This window comes from Engraulis encrasicolus, chromosome 2 (assembly GCF_034702125.1).
Source record: "Engraulis encrasicolus isolate BLACKSEA-1 chromosome 2, IST_EnEncr_1.0, whole genome shotgun sequence".
Classification (NCBI taxonomy): domain Eukaryota; kingdom Metazoa; phylum Chordata; class Actinopteri; order Clupeiformes; family Engraulidae; genus Engraulis; species Engraulis encrasicolus.
In genome coordinates, this window is record NC_085858.1 from 42,247,025 (window position 1) to 42,254,614 (window position 7,590).

The following is a 7,590-nucleotide window of genomic DNA, read 5'->3' on the forward strand; positions in this document are numbered from 1 at the left end:
TAAGTCAGGCAGCATTGGATCCACGTTGTGCTGTAGCGCAGGATGCAACCCGTCTTCGTCAAGAGGAAGCAACAGTTCACCATGTCTGTGAGGCGTTTCAGCTCTTGAAGTATGCTGTGCCTCCATTAGGTCATCTGGCATATATTGTAGCGTCTCTTCAGTACCCTGTGCTTGCTGGTGCTGTGCTGCTGAGGGGAGCAATGGGAGGGAAAGTCTTCGGCCACCCGTCAGATCATAGTCTTCAAGATATCTAGGTGGATGAATCTGGCGTTTAGGCCTGACGACTTCTGGTTGGGGTGAATCAGGATGCATATCTTCAGGATATAACTCTTTCCAAGGCTGACACGAAAATCCGGCTCGAAGGACCTTTATTGCAACGGGCGTAGCTCAGGAACTAGAGGGTGGACTGTATTATAAACTTGGGAAATATGTGCGTGTCTCCTTGGTGTGTCGGTCAGAACACAGGACAACAATGTGAAATAAAAGGGGTTTAATGAAAGTCTCTTGGTGGTAAGGCAATACAGTGAATGCAGCACAGCAAAGCACCAGGGTACACTTGAATGTAATTCCAAATAAATCTTCTTGAATAGGTTTCCAATTACTTATATCTTAAAGGTAACAAAGGCATTTGGGTGTGTGTGTGTGTGTGTGGTCTACAAGGGAAAGAAACAACAGGAAAATATCTCTCAGTTAAAACTATACTGGTGCACTAACACATACATATACAAAGGACAGGACACATGACAACCATGGAGTAAGATCGCCCTCTATAGACAACTAGCGGTAGTACAGGCAGCTGGCAGCTCTGGAAAGTTCCAGCATCTCCACTTAAATGAGTACAAATACCCAACGAACTTCTGCATCAACATTATAAGCTCAAAAATGGTTAATAAAGGACAGATTCATGACACACTACACTCGAAATGACTATACACATACATAGGTAACAAATATCACCGAAAATCTGCAGTAATTACACAGTATAAGTCAAGCTAAAATAAAGGAAACTTAGCTGGAAATTAATAGACAAAAAACGATCTCTAAAACTTCTAACTATCATCTCACACATCACATGCACAGGAAATAAAGGCTAGACATTTAACATTTCGACAGGATTACTCACATTTTCTTCATTTACGCACACAGGAAAAGGCAAACTTCGGCAGGACTTCTGCAGCAAGCGGCATCAATTCAACTAACGGACTTACTAACTCGTGCCCGGGAACATGAATTAACAACCTACCACTCTCTGTGCACGTGAACCATGAATATTAATGAGGATCACGACAGGGGCACATGCACAAACCCTGGCCTTTCCAACAATGTCTGATGTCTATCTTTGGCGATGTAGGACTGTTTAACAGACATGTCTGACAGAACATCCTACGGTAGGATAAAATTACAACGTAGGACAAATCCGGACAAATCCTGCCGCTCAATATCGCTCCACAGAAAACAGGGACCAAACGTAGTGCGGAACCAAGTCTTTTGGCGGAAGTATGTAGGAGGTGCGCGAGGCTATGGTTTTGAAAGAGAAAGGGAAAGCCCAACTGGTTAAACTCCAACTCCCATTGTCATTGTGACACAGCACTCCACAGCACACAAGAGATCACTGCTCACTGCACTTAACATATATACAGTGTGGTGCCAGTGCGTGTCCATCCCAATCACACCTAGAGTATGTAACTTTGTTATTGACAACATATTACCTGTGCCCATCCCAATCACACGCATCTGGTCTTCATGTTAGTACCTGTGCCCACCCAATGACACCTGTGGATTATAACTTTGTTATTAGCCACTTTCAATCCCATGTGCCCTTGATAGTAGAGAGTGTATGACTCATGATCAGTGTTGTCTGATTGGGTGATCTCCCGCCTGATTGGGCTGCTTGGCATGGCCGTCTGTGGGTAAAAATGGTCCAAAACGGCCACTGGGCGGGTTATTCTGCAGTTATCAATACAATCTGTTGAAATTGGGCAGATTTTGAAATTTTGTGCCTCCAGTCGCTTTTTGAGCACCTAACAGATACACACACGCAGTCACACACACACACACAGTCACACACACACACATACACACACACACACACACACACACACACAATGTGTACTGCAGACTGCCGCACAAAACAACAGTTGCAGCCGAGTTGAAGTTGAAGACAGAAAGATGTGTGACGTTCATTATGTCTATGTTATAATAATACTTACATAATCTAGTATAAGAAAACATGACATGTCTGAGGTATAAGAAAATGCTATATGAGGTTGGAAGTAGGTTACCACTACAGCACCACTCTGGCCATTTAAGTGTACTGCATGCTGACACATAAGATTCATCGGGTGCAGTCAGGTAGTCTACTGTGTATTTGGGTTACCAGTAGAATAGTATACTCGGCTGTACTGCATATTCTGGTGCTTTAAGTGTACTGCATGCTGACACATAAGATTCATCGGGTGCAGTCAGTTAGTCTACTGTGTATTTGGGTTACCAGTAGAATAGTATACTCGGCTGTACTGTATATTCTGGTCATTTAAGTGTACTGCATGCTGCCACATAAGACTGTTCTGGAGCAGTGGGCTGGTCTAACCCGTTTAGAAGTTACGTCATCACTAACTGTGTGCACATTGTTGACTCAAACATACACACACAAACAGACAGTGCAGACACTAAAGAGAGAATAGCTGCTGTCCTGAAGCGTGTACGTTTGTAAAAAAACAAACAAAAAACAGATCCTAAAAAGTACACTTGTTAAGCTATTCCAAGAGTCTGTTCCAGAAGCATATAAGATGCTTGTGGTTACAAGCAATTAAACATACCACTGGATTGAGGACATTATCAGGAATGCCCATGTTTGTGGCGCCCACCTCAAATCTGATGTGACCATCCATTATCTTGGAAAAAAGCACCTGGCTAGTTTCTTTACAACTGTGCGGTAAATGGTTGATTCTGTTTTGCTCCTACAATGTGCACACAGCTCGATTTTTAAATCACATCTGTGTACAAACATTGTGATAACACTGACACTGGGTTAACACTGCTCTCTACTGGTCATTCAGGTGTAGTGCAGTAGGTTGCCGCTACAGTGAGGAGCTAGAGTATATTGTGCAATCTAAATGTATCTGACAGCTTGCAAATGCGGATCTGATCCTGACCATTTTGATATACAGGTCGACTGGCTTCAATCAGAAAAGAGAAATCAGACACTACTTTAATTTTACTTAGGCTACTTTCAGTTTATTTACGTTCAGTTTATTTAATTTTATTATTGGCCCTCAATCGCCTTATTCAAGAGCAGAGAGTGATGTTGTTATTTACTTTATTGGTCCCAAAGGTAAATCAGGCTAATCACAATACACATTATACTGAAGAGAAGAAACATGTTATGCACATACATACATATGCAGATATTACACACACACACACACACACACACACACACACACACACACACACACACACACACACACACACACCTATGCGAAGTACAGGTGGACAACTCTAATTTCACTACATATACATAGTATTTTTTACTTGACGAATAACTTTTCTGGTTAAGCTTGTAAAACCAATACCCTGTAATAGCTATAAAACCAATACCCTGTAATAGCTATAAAACCAATACCCTGTAATAGCTGTAAATCAATCTCAGTTGTATTGAAACGTACTGTATCTGAGATTATCACCTCATAGAAATCATTGTTGTATCCTAATAGAGAATAGCACACAAATCAATAAAACAGGTGCAGGTGCTCTTTGCTCTGCTTGTCCCGTTGTCCCGTTGTCCCGTTGTCCCCCTGCTGCTTCATTCCTGTGGAAAATAAACAAGGTGCTGAAGTTTCCATGACTGACATACAGACATGTGTAGAGTGTAGATCAGCACATATACACCCATAAGTGGCCGGATAACTGTAATGAAATGGTGGAACTGAAAGCAATTTTGTCCTGGAAATAGTGAAAGTGTGATTCCAAGTATAAATAATGCATATCCAACCAATGAATAGATAGTGATATAGCTGCAATATGTGATTGACCAGCCTTTCTTTTAGGAGCTGAAGGATGATGGAACCTACCTTCTTATGAGGATATGCCTCTTCAATTCCTCCTGTTGTTCAACCACGTTGCCATTACGTCCTTACTGTCATCTTCACTGAGTCCAAGTATAGCTGCCGCACCTGTAAAGGTATCGTATTTTATTAGTATTGCTATAGTAGTTTTCGTATTTTAGGCACAGTGTTTTAATAGTAGTAATTTATTAAATGTGTTGTGTTTCAATGCAATACAAATCCAATTAGATGTGCATGTACAATATCTGCCAGCAGTGGTATGGAGGGTTAGTTGCATTCAATACCTGTTAATGCAGCTGTGATGTTCAAATTTCTAAAAGCCCTCCTTCCAGGCCCTGTAGTTGTGTTTCCTGACCAGTTGAAGTTCATTGCAAAACTTTTATCCAAGACGACGCGCATCATTTTTTGCAGCTTTTTCTCATTAGTCTTACAGGTGCCTTTGGGGTTGCAAACGTTAGGGGAAGCAAGGTGCTCAGCCTACAGGTAAGAATGGACAGTGTTTCAGAAAGAGTAACTCCCTTAGTTTCATCGCAAGCAACATTCAGGAAATTTACATGATAAAACATTTGGTCATTTGATTCAGGGGCGTCAGCAAGACTTTCAATTGCTGAAGAAAAAAAAGGGATTAATAATCATTAAGATATTGTGATCAGGTCTTCCCTTCCCTCCCCGGCTCCAACACCAAGACTTTTAATACAGTGAAGTAGGAAATAATGAATAATTATTAAGAAATTGTGATTTTACCAGGGCTCTTCTTACTGCTTCGTCTTGGAGTAAGACCTCCACCTTTTTCAAGTCCTCATCTGTTTTTATCGGAAAATGTTGTATCACATTTACCACCCTAAGACAATGAGAAACAAAGAGATGTAGATTGTAACATGGTATACTACATGGTATACTGTAGTAACTACAAGGTACTATAGCAACTAATATTTTATAGTGTATTTGGATTACTACAGAAACTATAGCCCAATACATGAAATTATATCACATTACATTTGGAGGCATTAGTAGTCTATAGTTGCTATTTTCTCATGCAGTGCAGTTTGCATCCTTATATTTGTGCCTGCAAGGGCTAGACCGTAAAAGTGGTCACTCAAGGCATTCAACTAGACCAGGGCTATTCAATTAAATGTCTCAGAGGGCCAGTTTTTCAAGTTCCTCCCATCAAAGGGGCCGAACATGGAATATGTATGTATTATGGTTGCCAACTGTCAATGTAAGAAATACGGGACAGTTCATTGAGGCGGGGGGTTTGGGGGTCCTCCCCCTGAACATTTTTGCATTTCTTAATGTAATTTCCTGCATTTCCTGGCCGTTTCAGCTCAATATAGAACCCATACTTTTATCTCTAAAGGTTTCCATTTTGTTCTGACCTCTTGGGGGGGCAGAGCCTTGCTGCCCCAGGGCCGCCATTTGAATAGGCCTGAACTACACTATTACTCACAATATACAAAGTGTTACAAGCTAGTGTGTGTGTGTGTGTGTGTGTGTGTGTGTGTGTGTGTGTGTGTGTGTGTGTGTGTGTGTGTGTGTGTGTGTGTGTGTGTGTGTGTGTGTGTGTGTGTGTGTGTGTGTGTGTGTGTGTGTGTGTGTGTGTGTGTGTGTGTGTGTAAAACTATAACATTAATCTTTGATAGTTTAGGCCATGTACATAAAATGTGTGTGCGTGGCTTACAGATCTGTGGACTCCCTAAACAACAGGCAAAAAGATTGACCAAATTCTGCTCAGTATCCAGCATAATCGGGAGCCTCTTCATCTGGAGACGGAGGTGCCACATGTATCCTTAAGACATACAGTGCGCAGTTTCTTTATCTCCTATGATATTTGGCTTGTTCTATGATAAATGTCTATCTGTCAATCCAAATAAAGAAGTAAACTGTGTGTGTGTGTGTGTGTGTGTGTGTGTGTGTGTGTGTGTGTGTGTGTGTGTGTGTGTGTGTGTGTGTGTGTGTGTGTGTGTGTGTGTGGCTATACATATGTTATGTATCCCTGATGGTCTGTGAAGACAATAAGACTCAGAAAATGACATTAATATGTTTTTCCACACAGATACACTTATTGTCGGATCTACCCAATGCTTTTCTATACCAAGATGCTCATTGGTGCTGGCTATACTTTGTCTGACCAATGTACCTAATGAGGTGGATATTGAAAAAAAAAAATCTGAAAACCTAAAAAAGAAAGCAAGTGGAATCCAACCAGTGCATTATCAGGCACATGGGTCTAGACTGACTGTAGACCACTAACTCTGTGAACCAACTTACTTACCTTGGATCTGCCATTGTTGTTAATCAGACTTCTTCCTTTAAAACAAACATAATGAGACATAAAGAAATATTAACTTATGCCAGCAAGTAGGTACTTTGTATATGTGAATATTAGTGTTGTTAGGAGATTGAAAACACATATATAATTAATTACAGATTCTGTAATCAAGCTAATCTTTCCAATCTCATATAATAGAATGTGACAAAGTGGATCGCACTCTGGTTTTTCTTTTCTTCTTTTTTATTTTTTATTTTTTACATAGCAGCAGAAGTGTAGACAAACATTTCAGCTGTTGCCATCGTCAGTGTCTCATATTATATCATATAATTGGAATTCTACATTAAGTTTTGGTGAAGTTCTGAAACTAGGCACGTTTTAAAAACTAGGTTTTTAGGTAACACTTCCAAATAAGGGGCCATAATTAACAGCAAAGTAGCTATAACCTAATACTTTAGTAAGGGTTAATAATCATTACTTAACGCCACATTAGACACATATTAATTGTTATTAATGCATATGTCAAACATTAGCAAGCAGTTACTTAACTATTAGATAACTATTACCTTGTGTTACAAGTTCATAGCATAACAAATATTTAACTAATAGATAAGTAAGGGTACAGTAATAGTTAAGTAGCTATTAGGGCATACTTAACTAAGGACCAAAATTAACACTTACTTAATACAAAGGCATAACTAATGAATAAATAATACAGAAATATTGTCTGTAGATTGAGTACCCATCATGCACTGCACTTCTTGGAGCTAATATTTTCAGACATTAACTTAATTATCACAAAGGATGGTTTAGTTTCGCTTCAAACTATTAGTCTTCATAATGTTCTGCATTTATTGTAGGATTTTTACCATTAAAACTAACAAGTGGTATATGAACAAATTACATATCATCACCCCACCATCATTGAGAAGTGTACGTCCAATCCTTACTATATAATGGCTCCTGTTGCCATTATTACAGTGATTTGAACGAGTGAACGCTAAACATCACAGTAGACTAATTACTTAACTATTAGGTATGCGCAGCCAACTCTATTATAAGGGTCCCAAACACCAATATCTATGGATTAATTAACCATTAGTTATCCGCAGCCAACTCTAATATAAGGGTCCCAAACACCAATATCTATCCATTAATTAACCATTAGTTATCCTCAGCCAACTCTATTATAAGGGTCCCAACTCCCAATATTTATGTATTATTTATCCATTAGTTGCCATATTTGATTAAAAT

General features: G+C 39.6%; 1 long non-coding RNA gene across 1 annotated transcript in view; it reads right to left on the reverse strand.

Annotated features, from left to right (window-relative positions):
* Positions 1–4,456: 4,456 nt before the first annotated feature.
* Positions 4,457–7,590, reverse strand: part of LOC134462696 (uncharacterized) — a 78,130-nt gene continuing 74,996 nt past the window's right edge. The window contains exons 2-4 of the long non-coding RNA XR_010037562.1: positions 6,340–6,374; positions 4,812–4,908; positions 4,457–4,544 (exon numbers count right to left, since the gene is read on the reverse strand). This is a non-coding gene — a long non-coding RNA (uncharacterized LOC134462696). The remainder of the gene's footprint in view (positions 4,545–4,811; positions 4,909–6,339; positions 6,375–7,590) is intronic.